Source organism: Littorina saxatilis, linkage group LG14 (genome assembly GCF_037325665.1).
Source record: "Littorina saxatilis isolate snail1 linkage group LG14, US_GU_Lsax_2.0, whole genome shotgun sequence".
Lineage (NCBI taxonomy): Eukaryota > Metazoa > Mollusca > Gastropoda > Littorinimorpha > Littorinidae > Littorina > Littorina saxatilis.
Genome location: NC_090258.1, coordinates 17,396,984 through 17,416,553, shown reverse-complemented (window position 1 = coordinate 17,416,553; position 19,570 = coordinate 17,396,984).

Genomic DNA, 19,570 nt, shown 5'->3' with positions numbered 1-19,570 from the left:
CGGCTGCGCAGGGCTCACCACGGATGTCCCTCCTAGAGGTTCCCGGGACCCCCAATTTTGATTTTTAGAGGGTCCATGAACCCCCACTGCAGAATTTTAGAGGGTTCCAAGGCTCCAAACACCAAAAAGTCCCGGTGTACTTATAAAACCTCGTGGTCTCGCATAGTGTGCTGTGTAGCTTACGATTGCAGCCTGAAAAAGGAATTACGGTACGCACGATAAAAGAAATTTAGAGCGTCCCAGGACCCGCTCTTTTAAAGTTTAGTGCGTCCCGGGACCCCCTCCATACATTTCCAGTACGTGTTTTCGGCTTCTAGTGCGTAAAGGACGCAGGGACGCGCACTGTGGGGAGCCCTGCTGCGTACCACCCAGTTTCTCTTCGTGCACCCCAGCCATGGAGAGTTGAGACTGTCTTTTGCCAGCCCTGTTAATGTTAAGACATGGCCATTCCAATGTAATTTTCTTCTTGTGACTCTAACTGACAAAGGAAATAGACTTGCATGGGTCTCGAATGAAGAGGCGATACATAATAAAAAAATAACCAATCTTTGGACTCTTACCAAGTGGTTTTCATATGGCTAGGTGAGTTGTAAAATGGTCTTCGTTTTGTGGGGGGGGGGGGGGGGGGGGGGAGCAAAGTGCCTTTAATTTGGTATGCTTGGCTACCTGGGTGTGCCCCATCACTTCAAACCACTCACGACATGCAATAAGAGAAGAACACAGGGAAAATGGAATAAGATGAATATTCTGATGAGGGGGGGGGGGGGGGGGGGGGGGGAGGGATGCCCAACTTTCTGTATAGAGAAGAAATAATTGTGGAGAGAGAGAGAGAGAGAGAGCGAGAGAGAGAGCGAGAGAGAGAGCGAGAGAGAGACAGAGCGAGAGAGAGACAGAGAGAGAGAGCGAGAGAGCGAGAGAGAGCGAGAGTGAGAGAGTTAGATGGATAGAGAGAGAGAGGGAAAGAGAGAGACAGAGAGAGAGGGAGTGAGAGATGGAGTAAGAGAGAGAGTGAGAGAGGGAGAGAGAGAGGGAGAGAGAGAGAAAGAGGGAAAGACAGAGAGAGACAGAGAGACAGAGAGGGACGGAGAGAGAGACACAGAGAGAGAGAGAGACAGAGAGAGAGAGACACACAGAGAGACAGAGAAAGAGAGATAAGGAGAGAGAGAAAGAGAGAGACAGACATAGAGAGAGAGAGTGAGACAGAGAGAGAGACACAGAGAGACAGAGAAAGAGAGATAAGGAGAGAGAGAAAGAGAGAGACAGACATAGAGAGAGAGTGAGACAGATAGAGAGAAAGAGAGAGACAGGGAGAGAGAGAGAGAGAGAGGGGGGGAGGGAGAGAGTGAGACAGATAGAGAGAAAGAGAAAGAGAGAGAGAGAGGGTGTTGGCTAGCTGGCTTGCGGAAGGGCTTGCGGAGGACCATAGACGTAAGTTGAAATCACACTTTCTAACGACTTGCGAGTAAGAACAAAGAAAGGGAACTAAATTAAGATGGACATATTGATAAGGAGCAGAGGGATACTCTTTGTACAATGCTAAGGGGCTCCGCTCACATATGTAACTTCAGCAGGACCGACGACGCACTGCAGCTTATCCCAGCCCGCTACTCGTTGCATGAAAGGACTCGTCAAAATCCTATCGCGGCATAAATAATAGGCCGTGCGTCGTCTGTGCCGCTGAAACTGCGCAGGTATATTCTGCCCATAAGGAATTAGTATGACCGGAAAGTGAGAGAAAGAGGGCATTGGAGGGGGGGGGGGGGGGGGGTATGAGCACGAAGACTTGCAACATGAGAAGAACACCGGTATAAGATGAAAATAGCCTACTTATAGGAAAGGACGCATATGGGTTCAGATGCGTAGGGGAAGGGCCCCTAATATGGACCACTTTTTACATTTAGTCAAGTTTTGACTAAATGTTTTAACATAGAGGGGGGAATCGAGACGAGGGTCGTGGTGTATGTGTGTGTGTGTGTGTGTGTGTGTCTGTCTGTCTGTCTGTCTGTCTGTGTGTGTGTGTAGAGCGATTCAGACTAAACTACTGGGCCGATCTTTATGAAATTTGACATGAGAGTTCCTGGGTATGATATCCCCGGACGTTTTTTTCATTTTTTCGATAAATACCTTTGATGACGTCATATCCGGCTTTTTGTAAAAGTTGAGGCGGCACTGTCACACACTCATTTTTCCATTGAATTGATTGAAATTTTGGCAAAGCAATCTTCGACGAAGGCCGGGGTTTGGTATTGCATTTCAGCTTGGTGGCTTAAAAACTAATGAGTGAGTTTGGTCATTAAAAATCGGAAACTTGTAATTAAAATTATTTTTTTATTAAACGATCCAAAAACAGTTTCATCTTATTCTTCGTCATTTTCTGATTCCAAAAACATATACATATGTTATATTTGGATTAAAAACAAGCTCTGAAAATTAAAAATATAAAAATTATGATCAAAATTAAATTTCCGAAATCGTTTTAAAAACTTTTTCATCTTATTCCTTGTCGGTTCCTGATTCCAAAAACATATAGATATGATATGTTTGGATTAAAAACACGCTCAGAAAGTTAAAACGAAGAGAGGTACAGTAAAGCGTGCTATGAAGCACAGCGCAATCGCTACCGCGCCAAACAGGCTCGTCACTTTCACTGCCTTTTGCACTAGCGGCGGACTACGTTCAGTTTCATTCTGTGAGTTCCACAGCTTGACTAAATGTAGTAATTTCGCCTTACGCGACTTGTTGTTTATTGCTGATAACTAGCTTGTTTTCGTGCAAAGAAGTTTCATTTTGTGTTTGGTAGTCCTTCTTTCTTAGGTGAACCGTTATGCCTAATTAGAGTAAAATAGCTTTGATACACATTCAGCAAAAATTAAATACAGAAAAAATCACAAAGGATCCATATTAGGATCCTGGGCGCCTAATATGGACCAGTGAAGCGGCCTTCACGAATCACTGTAAAAAGCCCCCTATATTTCAAAATAACATGATACAACTTAGTGTACAAGTCAGCCTAATTAAAATATGCTCTAGATTTATCTGTTTCGAGTTGATGAGAGCATTATTTGAAGCACACCAGGAAACTAAAGAAGCTTATCAAAAACAGAGTGAAAATAAGTGAAATTATCAACTTCCACGAAAAGAAGACTTTTCGTTGCATTTTTTTTAAATCTTGAGGGCTAGTTATAGGTTATTACCAGCAAGCTTCTTAATGAATTAATGAAAATAGCCTTTAGCTTTTATTTTCTTCGATTTGTTGAAGGTGGTCCATATTAGGGGACTCGCACATACTTTGAGATTTTGCTATTATTTTTTGTTTGCAGTAGAAACTCGGGGTCAACACTGCTAAAATGTAACAAATACGGTTTTAGCTGTCATATATAGCCATTTCTGTTTGATAAAAGCTTTGGCTGTAGACAGAAACGAGTCCGTTTTAGGCGGCAAATTTAGAGTGAACGCTGCCAAAAGTGAAAAAAGAGAAAAAGCCTAACGGTTTTGAGATTTGTGTTTCTGCAACTGTTTTGACATGTGCAAGTTATCCAAAGAGGGTGAATACAGCGAATAAAACTTTTTTGAGCGCTCTAGCGCCGTTAGTTGGTGGTGGTCCATATTAGGAGCCCTTCCCCTAATTCCTTGTTGATGATTTTGTAGTTTCTGCATTTCGACGTCGTCACGGAATGTTGGCGTACCTCGATGTTTGGTGATTTTGATGTTTTTGTGCTTTAGGCCAAACAAAAAAAGTTGTCATCATTTTCACGAGTTTTCATTCACAAACACCTGGGAAATAAATCTCATGATCCCCATGCAATAAATCGAGGTGGTGAATGGGTTTGAGCTTTCAGGTGAAACGTGGATTGTCAAAGTAAAAGCCAATCAGGCTGATTGTTTGATGTGTGGAACCATCGCGGCTTTGGATTTGTGTTTCCGAGGACAACGATTGTAAGCATTCACTCTCAAAGACCCAATCAATGTTGATAATTACCGCGGCGACTCATGGTCAATTTGCAACTTATCTCTGTAATCGCAAAATCCACAACGAAAAGTCATAAACACTTAAAAAGAAAAGAAATATGCTCAACACTTACTGAACTCACACGTATGATCGCAGCTCTGTACATTTTCAGACTGAAAGAAAAGCGTCAACAAGCTACGTTTGACGTCACATACAAGGTTGACGTGTTATCTCGAGCTACTGTGACGATGCTTTGTGGCCCGGAGTTGGATTCTAAAAATTCGTCTCCCTGTGGGTTATTGTGCATTTTGTTGCACAACCAAAATGATGACAAAAACGATGTTTGGTGGCTTGTCGTCAGACCAGCATTTTGTTGTTGGTCCTCGGGGAGCATATCGCCTTTTGTCTCATATTTATCAACCGCGGCCTTCGGCCTTGGTCGATAAAGATGAAACAAAAGACGATATGGTCCCCTTGGACCAACAAAAAAGCTGGTCTGTCAACAAGCCACCAAACATCTTGTAATGTCACACGCTTTCCTTCTTTGCCACCTCTAAAGCAAACGTGTGCAAGATTGTATGTTACACGCTTTGGAGCATGTGCAAGAACGGATTCAAACTCGAAATCGTCCCTCCAAAAGCCCCAAAATGCACACACGACTTTTATTTCTCCTGCTGTTGTCGTGTCTTCTCTTTACAAATTCTTCAACGCTGAGAATACTGAAAACGGCATCCCAGACTACAGTACTGTTTCCATACGCGAGTTTAGCTTCCCTTGGAAAGTGGCTCGCTCAGGAGGCCTGTTAGTCTGAAACTAGAAGGACAGAGTTCTGAACATAGATGACAAAGACCCCGGAAAGAACAAACATTTCGCGGATGCAGACACAGAAAGACGTCATGAAGAATGGAATGCTTCAAAAGATACAGACTGTGACGATGACTGTGACGTCATTCACATATACCGAGACGTCATTCATAGTTGTTCGTTCACTTTCGTCAAAAAGTAGATCTCTCCACAATGGCTGCTCCTGTGTTTAGGTTTATCAAGCGTGAGTACGCAAAACGTGTTTGTTCTCTCCTCTGTTGAAGCTGTGAGACATAATCGCCATTACAAGCTAGTCGTGTGACAGAGAGTGTTCTTGCACACTCGACTGCTGCTGTTTCACTCCGGCTAAAGCCGTCGTGAAACATCTACAGTCTCGTGTGCAAGAAAACTCTCTGTCACACGACTAGCTCGTAATAGCGGGTAATATCGCTATTCTGACGGACACGTGGGGGAATTCGGGGGCTGTGATTGGATGGTCTCTTCCGATCATCAAAGCATAATGCTACGGAAGTCGGCCATTTTTGCCAATATCCAAAAGCATATTGGCAATAACAAAGACGCATGGTTCCGGTTTACCCATCTGTACCACACGAGTGTTTCAATCGACAACAGCATACACTGACAACTTGAAATTCTTCTCGGGAATGTTTTTCAGCTTTACAAATGTCGATAGCATACCCTTTTCTGCTAACTTCCCGATGAAACAGGACTAAACCAATTATTTTCTGTCCTTAAACACCACAAAATGCCCAAAGTCGAAAGATGTAGAACAAACAGGGTAGTAAAACGGAACAGCCGTTTTTGTGTGCCTGTGTGAGCTCAGTTGCCGACTAACACAAACTTTCGCATTCGGCTTTTCTTATCTCGTAACTCCACACTAAATACCCCACTTCCCCTCTGAAGTATTGATGTACAACCCATGGCACTAACATTCATGTAGTCGTTTATAACTGAGGTTGAAAAATTCGCTTCATGACGAGACAAGTATAAATGCCATTCACCCAAACTGAAAACTTCTCTGCCGTCTGCTCGCGTTGTACGGATTAGCTGTTCTCTTCTCCTCCCCTTGTTGCATCCTAGTTCTTCAGTTGTTTCTAGTTTTCCGTTGATGTTGTGTTTTGGTCTTCTTCATATTAAGTAGTCTTGTTCAAAATTTAAAAAACTCAAACTTCTTTTTGTTGTATACGAATGAACTAATAAAAAGCTGTTTAACAGCTGTGTTGTCAAATCGAGGTTTTTTTTCCAAAGTCAGTGTGGCGCCTGCGCAAAACTAATGCGCATAAGAAACGGCGTCTGCTATCAAAACCTGAGATCAACGCATCGACGCAAAAACTGTCATTTTGTAAGTTTGGAACAACAAATCAAGGTCAGAACAGCTATATAATCGCTAATGTATTTTCAGCGTAGCAATAGGGTCCAATATTTAGACTAGAACAAGTATAATGCGACTCGTCTTCGACTCGTCGGCATTATACTTGTCTCGTCTAAATATCGGACCCTATTGCTGCGCTGAAAACACAATAGCTGTTAATGTTGGTTTTGGATAACGTGACCAAAAAAGATAGGGTCGGTAGGTCGACTTTGTTTTTAATGTTTTAATTTTTTTTAAATTCAGTCGATTTTAAAGGAGGTTACTTTAATTCCCTTAGTGTCGGTATGGTTCGCAAAATGTGCCAAAAGTTTAGTTTTTTTTTGAGAAATGGAAAAAAGTTTTAGGGTCAGCGGGAAAAAATAGGATCGATTGGGTTACGCTAAACCAACAAATATGTGTGTTTCGCCTTACACTAAGTAAATCTTTCTCCATGAGAAATATTCTCTCAAATACGATTGACAATACATTATTTAACATGCTTTAATCTTATTATCCATACCAGGTACAACTATAAACACTATTTCAAAATACAAATAATCAGTTTTGGCCTTCTGCCAAAGAGCTGTCTACAACGAGTTATGCCAAATTCCATCGACGTCGATTTACCTTATAGTCCTTACGGCAGGGCAATAACCCCTTGAAAAATACCTCGGAAAATGTTTTAATGGTTTTGGGTAGTTTAACTCCTGAAGTTTACAAATCCGCAGGATGACATCTTTAAATCCTTGGGCAAATTGAGACAAAATTAATTATAGAAAAATTAGCAAATGTTGATTTTTTTGTTTAGACACAAAAGGCATTCCATAGAAAAAAGGGCTAGAATGGCGTCATAACTTCATGACGTCGGGAAAACGTAATGAGTAATATGACGACACGTACAGTATGGCCTGTAGTGTTGTCCGTGTCCGTACTTGAGCTCCTCTTCCAAGACAAAAAACAAAGGCATTTGACGTGTTTCATTCTGCTAAATGGAAACAATTTGCACATGAGTTTGTATGGAATTACATCCAGGCTGAGAAGATGTGAAACCTGTGTTATTCGTGGACTTGTGATTAGTGCGTATGGTGTTCCAAAGCACAGGTTTCACTGTCGAAGATAAAACTTGTAAATTGATCTTACAAAATGGCGGGCGATGATCAAAGAACATCGTGAGAGACTAGTTTTCTCCGATTTGATTGTTTACCAGACGATAGAGCTATTTTAGATGGAAGCGTATGCCATCTGGTGACAGCTGTTCATTAACCAGTGTGTTCGTAGGAGTGCTTAATTTCTCTGCAGAAGATCCATGCGTGAAAATCGGTGAAGTCTTTCAGCAAATGTCGCAGTTTGTAAGCGAGTGCTACAGGTGCAAAATCTCAAACAACATATCACGTGAGAGATATGAAACCTGGCTAGCTAGAACCTCCAAGCACCAGTCCACATAAATCAAAAACTACCGCCCACATCAGCCCATTGCTGAACGTCCATCTGAAAAGGGCTGTATTGCAATTCTACGGGGATCTTCCAAATCTTGATCCGGTTGACTCTGGGTGGTTGTAGGATGGGCAGAAAACCGCCTGGAGTAGAACCTACACCAACTGAAGTCATGCTAATTTTGAAGTGTGGCTGTGGAGAAATTTACCATGTGCAACAGCATGCTGTGGTTGCGCAGTCGGTCAATGTGCGTGTGCCATCTTATGTCGATGTCTACTCCTTGGAAATTGCACAAATCCGCACTGGTCATCCATCGTAGTCATCCGCACTGGGTATGTGCAACAGTCACCTTCACCGGTCACCAGCACTGGTCATCTGGATCGGTCATCCACACTGGTCATCATTTGCAGTCATCCGCACTGGTCATCCTTTTGTGATCATCCGCATCGGTCATCCGCACTATTCATCCTTCATGATCATCTGCACTGGTCATCCGCACAGGTCATCCTTCATGATCATCTGTACTGGTCATCTGCACTAGTCATCGTCCATGATAATCTGCACTGGTCATCCGCACTAATCATCCGCACTCGTCATCCGCACTGGTCATGTTTCATGATCATCTGCACTGGACATCCGCACCGGTAATCCGCACTGGTCATCTGCACTGGTCATCCTTCATGGTCATCTGCACAGGTCATCCACACTGGTCATCCGCACTGGCAATTCTCACCGGTCACCCGTACTGGTAATCTACATGACATCCTGCGTAATCATCGGGCGTGGTCATTTATTGGTCATCAGGCATAGTCATCCGCTACCATTTCGGCAATTGAAAAAAGGATCGATGGTGGCTGCCCTCAAACTGGAAACTCACTGCATGACCATGGCATCTTGTGTGGTAAACCAGCGTGGTCATCCCGCCTGGTCATCTGGAGTGGTAAACTACACATCATCATGTGTGGTCATCGGCGAGGTAAAGTGCATACTAACCAGTATCCCTGGTTCGTCGCCATGACCTTTACGTTATGAGATAGAGGTCTTTTGTATATGAGACATGGTACATCAGGTTTAGCCTCTTGACATGACGCCTAATACACCTCCTCGGGGCGTCACTAACTGACACAACACTGTGTATATGGTGTCAATCGCTTGGCGCTGTGACACCTTACAAGGCCTTTCGTCTGATGTATACATTCCTCACCTGACTAGATCGTTTTTTTAAAAAGAGCACAAGATAACTTTAAGTTATTCTGGGTATTACAGCCACTTTTCCAGGATTAAGTTGTTATCTGCTTGCTCACCGACCAAGTCACTCATTGATTCTGGAACCCACCAGGATGGTAGGGTCACTTTAACGACGAGCGCTTCATAAGCTGTCTCCACCTCTGGCGGCTGTGAGCAATTTTTGGGAAGTTGCAAAACATTTCCCAATCCACTCTGTAATGATATCTGTCCCTCTGTTCATTTGTCTTCTCTATCTTCTCTTTCCGCGCACCATACCCTGTAAGATGGTCTTGGAGAGCCCGCCTGTTCTTGTTACATTGCCATACAATCTCAGCTTCGTCTTCTTGACAGTGATCTTTGTAGTGATGCACGTGCTAAGTGATGGTTTTGCAGACATTAAAATATATGACCTTGAAATTGTTTGACCTTGAAAACGTGTGACCTTCAGTGTTGGTGAACGTTTTTATTCATGGCAAGTTTTAAGAAGACATTTCGTCATTTTATCTTCAAAAATAGTATAATCCTTTATCATTTGAATGAACATTTGACATTCATATGACCTTGAAATGCGATGAAGGTCAAGCAAAGTGCAACAGTAATCAAAGCCCACAACACATATAAGCTTAAACCATTAGCTGTAACTCAAAAAATATAATGCTAAAACTAACTATATCATCCTGCTCCGTTAACCAGTTTTAACGGTCCCTCAACAGACCAGCCATTCGGGTTATAGTGTCTGCTAATCATGTAACTGTTGTTATGCATATTAACTCCCGTTTTATCTCCCGGAAAACATAAATAAATACAGTTCTGCTAGTTTATAGCATGCAGTTTCGACTATTTTGCAGTCTGGAATCCATCTTGTCCGCCATCTTGAATACATCAAAATGCCCAAGGATGACAGAGTGTCATCCGTCGGATCTGTAATCTACAGACATCACAGAGTTCAAAACAGTCAAAACATTCTCCGAGGTATTTTTTGAGGGGTTAAGGTCAAAATCGGGAAATGACGACCTGACTATTAGGGAGGCGGAGGACGATAGTGTCGTCGTCGACGATGACGATGATGAGGAGGATTACCATGAGTACGACGACGGCGATAATGACGTATAGGCAATATGTAGCTTCTTCTGTATGTTCTTAAGCCAGAACGGCGCGGCTAGGCTTCAACTCCTGGAGATCTCAACAGAGATGTTGGTGTGGAGTTGTGGATGTCTGGTTTCGTAAGGCTGTCTATAAAAGAGCCCAAAGTTGACAGCACGGTTGGCCTAGTGGTAAGGCGTCCGCCCCGTGATCGGGAGGTCGTGGGTTCAACCCCGGCCGGGTCATACCTAAGACTTTAAAATTGGCAATCTAGTGGCTGCTCCGCCTGGCGTCTGGCATTATGGGGTTAGTGCTAGGACTGGTTGGTCCGATGTCAGAATAATTTGACTGAGTGAGACATGAAGCCTGTGCTGCGACTTCTGTCTTGTATGTGGCGCACGTTATATGTCAAAGCAGCACCGCCCTGATATGGCGCTTCGTGGTCGGCAGGGCATTAAGCAAACAAACAAAAAAGTCGTATAAACCAACTCATGTCCAACATAGGCACTTCGACCTGACGGACAGTAAGCCCCTTAAAAAATGTGACAGCGCGATGGTTTTTTACCAAAAATTGAATGCCAAAGCTTCGTGCGGCGAGCTCCTTGAAAAAGACATCGCCCATGCAATTAGTATCAGGCGTTAATGGCACCTGTGGCGATATGCCAATTTGTTTCACATGTTAGTGAACAGTTCTCAATCTGAACGCAGTCAGACTGTTGTTGTCTGGAATGTGTTCAGATTGAAAGATGCTCTTCACCTAGGTAAATAGAGATTACACAATGTTCTATTTATAACTCACGTTGGGAATCCCTCGCGACTTAGCCTCGACCACCTCAGTGCCCCACTAAACAAAGAAAGTCGCGAGGGATTCCCAACGTGAGTTACAATAGAACATTGTGTAATTTCTTTAGTACACTTTAATGCCGTAAGACGCGTGTTGTTATGGTTTTTTTAGACACATCACTGCGTCTGTTTACATCCCATACAGGGCCCCGACGCCTAATCCGGAAGTCTGTGGTCAATGGATGTGTTTCGAACATCCGAGCTTGAAAGTAGTCCGATCGTTTGATGTCATATTTGTCAGCTTCTGTTGTCAGCTGTGCTCTCACCTTATATTGAGTTCATACTGAAACACTGTGGAGAACAAAACAAACAAGAGGATTTATTTTACTCTTGCAAGACTGCAATACTCTGGAGAATCAAAACATTGGCCAAACATGACGTATTTTGGAAACAAATGTTGCAATTTGTTTCGAACATTTGACGTCACGAGTTCCAAAGTCAGTCTGCTGGCAAATGTGTGTCGCGCGACATTTCAGTGTGCTGTCGTTCACAAAGTTCTAGAGATCGTTTACGGTGGCCTGGCGTAAAATAAAAAGAAATGTTCTTGCAGCACGTACTCATAAGGCTACAGAAAGTAAGTGCCTGTTGTAGGAATTGTCGTTATCGTTCATTCTTTAACGTTCACAATCATTATTGCTTGTCGCTTTTAGATCTCACAAGCAGAAACACTCTGCAGCCAACAGAAATGTCACAGCGTTCAAGGTTTCATTTCTCAGGTGCATTATAGTTGTAAGTGGACGCAATTTAAGCAATATCCTTTCCAGATCCATGATGATAAATATAGGTGGTATGAAATTATTCCAATGTTACTGGACTGGAGATTTTGTTTCGAACCGGTGAAAAATCTCCTTTTCCTTGGAGCGCCATTGTTGTTTCCAAGCCAAGCGTTGGAAGATTCGTGCGCAGCTAAAATTAGACGTACAGTGAATTTTGACTAGTTTTCACCACGAGTGCGCATGCTCAGATATTTACACAACGTTTTAGCTCTTCAAAGCGCATGCTCAGATATTTACACAATGGTTTCCTGGGTTTTTCCACAGCTTTATACCACCTTTTACCTTATATGGACATTAAAAAAAGACGCGTTTGACCATAATTATAAGGAACATACATTGCAGTCAAAGAGTGTACTAAGGCCAAAAAAAAAAATAGGTGTGGTTACGGTAACATAGCCAAAAACAAGAGGCGAAGCCTTCAAGGCTCACGTAAGAAATCGACAAACAGTAACACAAACTCAATCACTCCGTCACACATACACATACACACACACACACACACACACACACACACACACACACACACACACACACAGTAGAGACATCCAGATTTGCCTTCGTCAAAAGTTCGTGAGTTCCGATGTTCGCGAGTTTGTTGAAGTGGTGACGTCACATCCCGTCACGGTCACCACTTTCTAATTTCGGTCCAGATCTACGCGAAGTTCTTCGTGCGTTCGTCTGTTTTTCGAAACAGTGATGACGAGTAGTGTTATATATGACGAGTCTTTTTTATCGGAATATTCCAGACATCTGAATATGCTGGGTACACAAGCAACACTGAATTTTTTTCGATTTTTAGATTCATTCCTGTAAAATCTCCCAACTCTAAAACAAATAGGTCTAGTGGAAACAAGTGTCTTGTGCAAGAGAGATCAAGGGAGATAATTGGCAGGATATGTCGCCCGTCGACTCAAGTTCTGAGTTTTGTGTGGGTATCCGTGTTCATGCACTACGCCTCCAAAATGAACAGTTTACAGATGCACAGTCCACAGAAGCGTCGTAAAGATATTAAACTTTAACACTGCGCACATAAAACATATTTTTAACATTATGAAAAGGACTAAAAGTACTCACGAAGATTGCTGATTGAGGTTCGTCAAACATGCCTTTTTCACCACGCAGATCCCGATCTTCGGCAAGCAGTGGTGAGCGCCAAAAACCAAGCGCATGCGCATTGAGGCACAAAGTTAAAAATAGAGAGGAAATCCCCACCACCGACGAATGTTCGTCTGACGAAGGTTGAATCTGGATGTCCCTACTGTGCAAGAAAGCGAGACCCTGGATCTGCCAACTAGTCTCGGCCCGCTCACAATAACAATGACCGAGACTTTCAGTAATTCCTTTGCGTGACGTCTAACCCTCTTACGTCATAATGTGACGTCTTCAAATAGTTTCTATCACACACGTCAAACACTTTTGACCTAGACGTAATCTTCTTATGCGAGCTTTATCCATAGACTCGGAAATGTTAAAGTTTCTATCACACACACACACACACACACACACACGCACGCATGCACGCACGCACAGACAGACAAAGTTTATCATCGCATAGGCTACACTTACGTGAGCCAAAAATAGGGTAGGAAGGTAGGCAATCACTTTTTTTTTTTAACTTTTTTTTCTAATGTGTACAAATTAAACCTACTTGACAGGGAAATAAGTGTGCGACTCGAGCGCTTTCGCTTTCATTGCGTTTTCTGCACTCGTTTTCTTGTTTTGTTGTTGTTGTTTTTTGACAAATGTAATAAAAAGTTATAGGGTCGGCCCCTAGAAATAGGGTAGGTCGGGTTACCGTAACCACACCTATTTTTTTTTTAGGCCTAAACACTTGGACAAATCGGTACCCCCCGCCTTCCATGGAACTTCTTGACCCCAACTTATTGGGTGGGGAGCTTGCCCTGTCGGTAGAGGCGCTGGCTTTAAAACCGGTTGTTACTATCAGCGTGGGTTCAACCCCCAAGTTCGGCGCGGTATGTGTGTCCCAGAGTCAACTTTGTGCAGACTCTCCTCGGTTTCCGAACACCCCCGTGTGCACGCATGCGCACGATAAAGATCCCAGGGTCACAGCGAAAGCCTCAGGCCTTGGAAACACGAATACATGCATGCAAAAATATGAAGCCCCGGTGTCCGTTCGGCCAACAGCCCATGAAGTAACCATTTCAGCACTGACCCAAGACGACCCAACCCGGTCCCTAGCCCATTCCAGGTCTCCTCTAGCAGACGGCAGCCAGATGTCTACACCCCCTGTATTTTTATTTTTTATTATTTATACAAAGCCGGGTTTTTCCGTGTAACATGCCCCTAATAGCTTCGCCGTGAGGGCGTACAACTTAAATTTTATTTTAATTGTTTTACATTATTTTTATTTCTATTTTTATTTCTTTTATTTTGTTTCTCTGTAGATCCTCTTGTTTTGATTAAGTTCCCCATACCCCCCTCCTACATTTTGTTCTTCTGGTTAATAACTGTGTTGTCCACCATCATGAAAACTTGTGTAACTTAGCATTGTTATGGTCACGTCAAATAAGCATCTGCTTGAGTTCGTGTCCTAGCTGCATTTTTGTCAATTGGTTCATGTCATGTATTTTGAATAAAATTGTGTTTAAACCAAAACTGACATTTTCTCTGGACAGATCTGTGGCGCTGGGGCATGATGGTTTACTCGGCAAGGAATTAGGACTACTCTTATCTCGAGAACCTACAAGTACACCCAGCTTTGGTTACTTTAGACAAACAATTCGAGCACTTCTGGTTAGAGCATTATTTGTCATTTCGGATAAAGAGAGTCTGCTCATGGCAAGTAATGGCAAGTAATGGCAAGTAATGGCCAGAATGTCCCAGTGTATACACTGAATTCACGCAAGTGCCAATTTTCAAAACTTTTGACTGTCAACAAAATGCAAGAAAAAAAGTACCTTCAACAACAAAAACAAACTTACAAACAAACAAACAAACTGAAAACAAACAACAACAAAAACAAGCACATCAAAATATTTACGCGAAATCCATTTTCAGTACAAATGTATGGAGTTTGCATGTCAACTCAGTATGCACCGCACTCGCTAGATCGTAGACGTCAAAGGAGCAATCATTATAGGGGAAGGGCTCCTAATATGGACCGGCTCCTAATATGGACCACCTCCTGTTCTGACAAACTAACGGCGCTAGAGCGCTAAAACAATTTCATTCGCTGTATTGACCTTCTCTGGATAACTTGCACATGTCAAAACAGTTGCAGAAACACAAACCTCAAAACCGTTAGGCTTTTTCTCTTTTTACATTTAGTCAAGTTTTGACTAAATGTTTTAACATAGAGGGGGAATCGAGACGAGGGTCGTGGTGTGTGTGTGTGTGTGTGTGTGTGTGTGTGTGTGTGTGTGTGTGTGTGTGTGTGTGTGTAGAGCGATTCAGACTAAACTACTGGACCGATCTTTATGAAATTTGACATGAGAGTTCCTGGGAATGATATCCCCGGATATTTTTTTTATTTTTTCGATAAATACCTTTGATGACGTCATATCCGGCTTTTTGTAAAAGTTGAGGCGGCACTGTCACACCCTCATTTTTCAATCAAATTGATTGAAATTTTGGCAAAGCAATCTTCGACGAAGGTCGGACTTCGGTATTGCATTTCAGGTTGGTGGCTTAAAAAATAATTAATGAATTTGGTCATTAAAAATCGGAAACTTGTCATTAATTTTGTTTTTAAACGATCCAAAAACATGTTCATCTTATTCTTCGTCATTTTCTGATTCCAAAAACATATACATAATTATACATACAAGCTCTGAAAATTAAACATATAAAAATTATGATTACAATTATTTGTCCGAAATTGATTTAGAAACAATTTCATCTTATTCCTTGTCGGTCTCTGATTCCAAAAACATATAGATATGATATGTTTCGATTAATAACAAACTCGGTACGCTAAAAAGAATAGAGATACACAAAAGCGTGTTATCCTGCTCAGCGCGACCATTACCGCACTATTCTGGCTTGTCGATTTCACTGCCTTTGCCACGAGCGGTGGACTGACGAAACTACGAGTATGCGGTCTTGGTGAAAAAATGCAGTGCGTTCAGTTTCATTCTGTGAGTCCGACAGCTTGACTAAATGTTGTTATTTCGCCTTACGCGACTTGTTTTCACTTTTGGCAGCGTCCACTCTAAATTTGCTGCCTAAAACGGACTCGTTTCTGTCCACAGCCAAAGCTTTTATCACACAAAAATTGCTATATATGACAGCTAAGACTATATTTGTTACATGTTAGCAGTTTTGACCCCGAGTTTCTACTGCAAACAAAAAATAATAGCAAAATCTCAAAGTATGTGCGAGTCCCCTAATATGGACCACCTTCAACAAATCGAAGAAATTAAAAGCTAAAAGCTATTTTCATTAATTCATTAAGAAGCTTGCTGAAAATAATCTATAACTAGCCCTCAAGATTTAAAAAAAAAATATAACAAATAGTCTTCTTTTTGTGGAATTTGATAATTTCACTCATTTTCACTCTGTTTTTGATAAGCTTCTTTAGTTTCCTGGTGTGCTTCAAATAATGCTCTCATCAACCCGAAACAGATAAACAGATATTTTAATTAGTCTGACTTGCACACTAAGTTGTATCATGTTATTTTGAAGTATAGGAGCTCTTTACGGTGATTCGTGAAGGCCGCTTCACTGGTCCATATTAGGAGCCTGGGCGCCTAATATGGTCCATTTGTGATATTTTTTCTGTATTTAATTTTTGCTGAATGTCTATCAAAGCTATTTCACTCTAATTAGGCCTGACGGTTAACCTAAGAGAGAAGGACTACCAAACACAAAATGAAACTTCTTCACAAGAAAACATGCTAGTTATCAGCATGAAACAAAAAGTGGTCCATATTAGGAGACCTTCCACTAATATATGATCATGTCATGATAATACATGCAGTCAAAGCTCAGAGTGTCACTCTTTTTGTCCGCCCTTGTTTTGCCGGAGGGCAATCTCTATATCAATTTCATTCACATCTATCATTTTACCCATCAACAACAATGGAATATAATTGACAATCATAGCGTCGGCGTGTAGACCCTGTCTGGGCGCGTCAGGCCAAGTGACTGCTTATTGATTACGTCATTAAGCAGTATATCACGTCACGTCATATGATGGGCGACGTCAGCGCTCAGACTGGTTTGGTTTTTGACAGACACCAGTGGTTTATATGCATGATGGTGATGGATTATTTTGCCCACTTTAACGTGCATGGGTTCGGAAGTGTACAAACTATCGAAAGTAGAAAGTTAAAGACACAGGCTCACCATCTCCGTTTTGTTGTTGTTGTTGTTGTTATTGTTGTTGTTGTTGTTGTTGTTGTTGTTGTTGTTGTTGTTGTTGTTGTTACATTTAGTCAAGTTTTGACTAAATGTTTTAACGTAGAGGGGGGAATCGAGACGAGGGTCGTGGTGTATGTGCGTGTGTGTGTGTGTGTGTGTGTGTGTGTGTGTGTGTGTGTGTGTGTGTGTGTGTGTGTGTGTGTGTGTGTGTGTGTGTGTGTGTGTGTTTGTCTGTGTCTGTGTGTGTCTGTGTGTGTGTGTAGAGCGATTCAGAGAAAAGTTCTGGACCGATCTTGGTGAAACTTGACATGAGAGATCCTGAGTATGGTATCTCCAGACGATGTTTTCATTTTTTTGATAAATAGCTTTGATGACGTCATATCCGGCTTTTCGTGAAAGTTGAGGCGGCACTGTCACGCTCTCATTTTTCAACCAAATTGGTTGAAATTTTGGTCAAGTAATCTTCGACAAAGCCCGGACTTTGGTATTGCATTTCAGCTTGAAGGCTTACAAATTAATTAATGAGTTTGCTCAATAAAGTTGTCATTAAAATCGATTTTTCGCAAACAGATTTGAAACTGATTGCATCGTATTCTTCATCATATTCTGAATCTAAAAATATATACATATGTCATGTTTACTCTTAAAATGTGATCACAATTAACGAAAATAGATTAATTAGTCTTACGAATAAAATGTAAGAAATCGATCCAAAAATGATTTCATCTTATTTTTTATCATTTCCTGATTCCAAAAACATATAGATATGATAGGTTGTATTTTAAACAAGCTCCGAAAGTTAACAAGAATACAGAAAAGCGCGCTTTTCTGCTTTGCACAATACGCTACCGCGCTATTCTGGCGTGTTAATTTCACTGCGTTTTGCACGTGGAAGGTGAGCGATTTCCTTCTCGCGGGGATTGACGAAGCTGTTCTGTCTTGGTGAAAAACTACAGTGCGTTCAGTTTCATTCCGTGAGTTCGACAGCTTGACTGAATGTAGTAATTTCGCCTTACGCGACTTGTTGTTGTTTTTGTATAGGGTGCTTCTCCAAAAATGTCACCCTCTAATATGCTAATAACTCCCATATGTGTTCAGCGAATTACTTCATATTTGGCGTACATTAGCTTGAGATGTAGGATGATAATTTCATGAAGTTTCAAGTACACTCTTCAAAAAAAGTTAAGGATCACTTTTTTACAAGCACGCCACACAAAACGGACAAGACCGAATTCTTTCAATTTATTAAAATTATATAATTGAACAACCAAGGAGTAATGACAAACAAAGCAAAGATCGAACGCGGCAGCGACAATTTAGCTAGAGTGTGTCAAACGTGACAACCCTCGAAAATGGAATTCACAACAATGTGAATCAGTGTCAATAACGCGTGTGCCCTCCGTTGTGTGCCAGGCATTCAACTCATCGTTGGCGCATGAAGTGGATCAGGTTGCATATGAATGCTCTGGGAACTCCATTCCACTCCTGCTGGAGCCATTGCAGCAGTTGACCCAGATTGGCAGGAGGAGGGTGATGTTGCTGTACCCGACGACAAAGCTCGTCCCACATGTGCTCTATGGGGTTCAGGTCCGGGCTGTTGGCTGGCCACAGCATCCTGTTGACCCTGGCCTGCTGGATGAAGGTGTTTACAGCTGCAGAGCGATGGGGAGGTGCGTTGTCATCCTGAAGAATCGCACGAGGGCCGATCGCTTGGAGGGCTGGAACGACCAGGGGTTGCAGGATCTCATTCTGGTAGCGGACACCGGTCAAGTTGTCCACTACATGGTACAGAGGTGTCCTTAGACGTGTGCTGATCCCTCCCCGGACCATCACAGAGCCTCCGCCAAAACGCTGTCGTTCCAGAACAGCGCCTTCTGTGAAGCGCTCTCCGCGACGCCTCCACACTCGGATGCGACCATCAGCAGTTTCCAAGCAAAAGCAGGACTCGTCTGTAAACACCTGAACCCACTGCTGACGTTGCCACCTCACATGTTGAGTGCACCAGGCTCGGCGAGCTGCTCGGTGATTAGCAGTCAGGGTTGTTCCTCGGACTGGACGCCTTGCACGCAAGCCAAAGTTGTGTAAGCGGTTTCGGATCGTCTGACCACTAACAACAGTGTTGGTGGTAGCTTGTAGGCGTTGCCTAATGTTGTTTGCCGTAGCCATTCTTTGTTGCATGGCCTGCCTCTGAATGAAGCGATCCTCTCTTTGTGTGGTGACTCTGGGCCGACCAGAACGTTGTCGCTCCTGCACTCTTCCAGTTGCGTGGAATCTCTGTTTTAGTCAGATGATGACAGAGGGAGCCACTGCAAGCCTCTGGGCCACTTGCCTGGCAGCAACCCGTCTTATAGCCATCCTATTGCCCTTCCTCTATCCAAATCGCTCAGTTTTCTTCGTGGGGGCATGTTGCTACTGTGCATAATTGTGTCAGCGTGTCAACCTTTAAACACAAGCTGGTGAGCGATGTTCATAGCCAGGACCCTGTTGTAGCACGTGCATCACAACCTTTTGCCCTGGCATGCGTTCCGCAAATTTCATGGAGCTATAAAAAAACAAAAACCTTTTTCTTCCAAAATGCAGAAGCTTTTGAGAAGTCCCACAAAGGGAAATAACTCTGCCTGCCAAACAAAATTCTAGGTCAAGACTCATTGTTCATTTGTTAATTCAAACACATTAATCTTTTAATTATTATGTCGATGTTTAATTTTTGGGCAATTTTTTATAATTAGATCCGTTTTTTCAACCGATCCTTAACTTTTT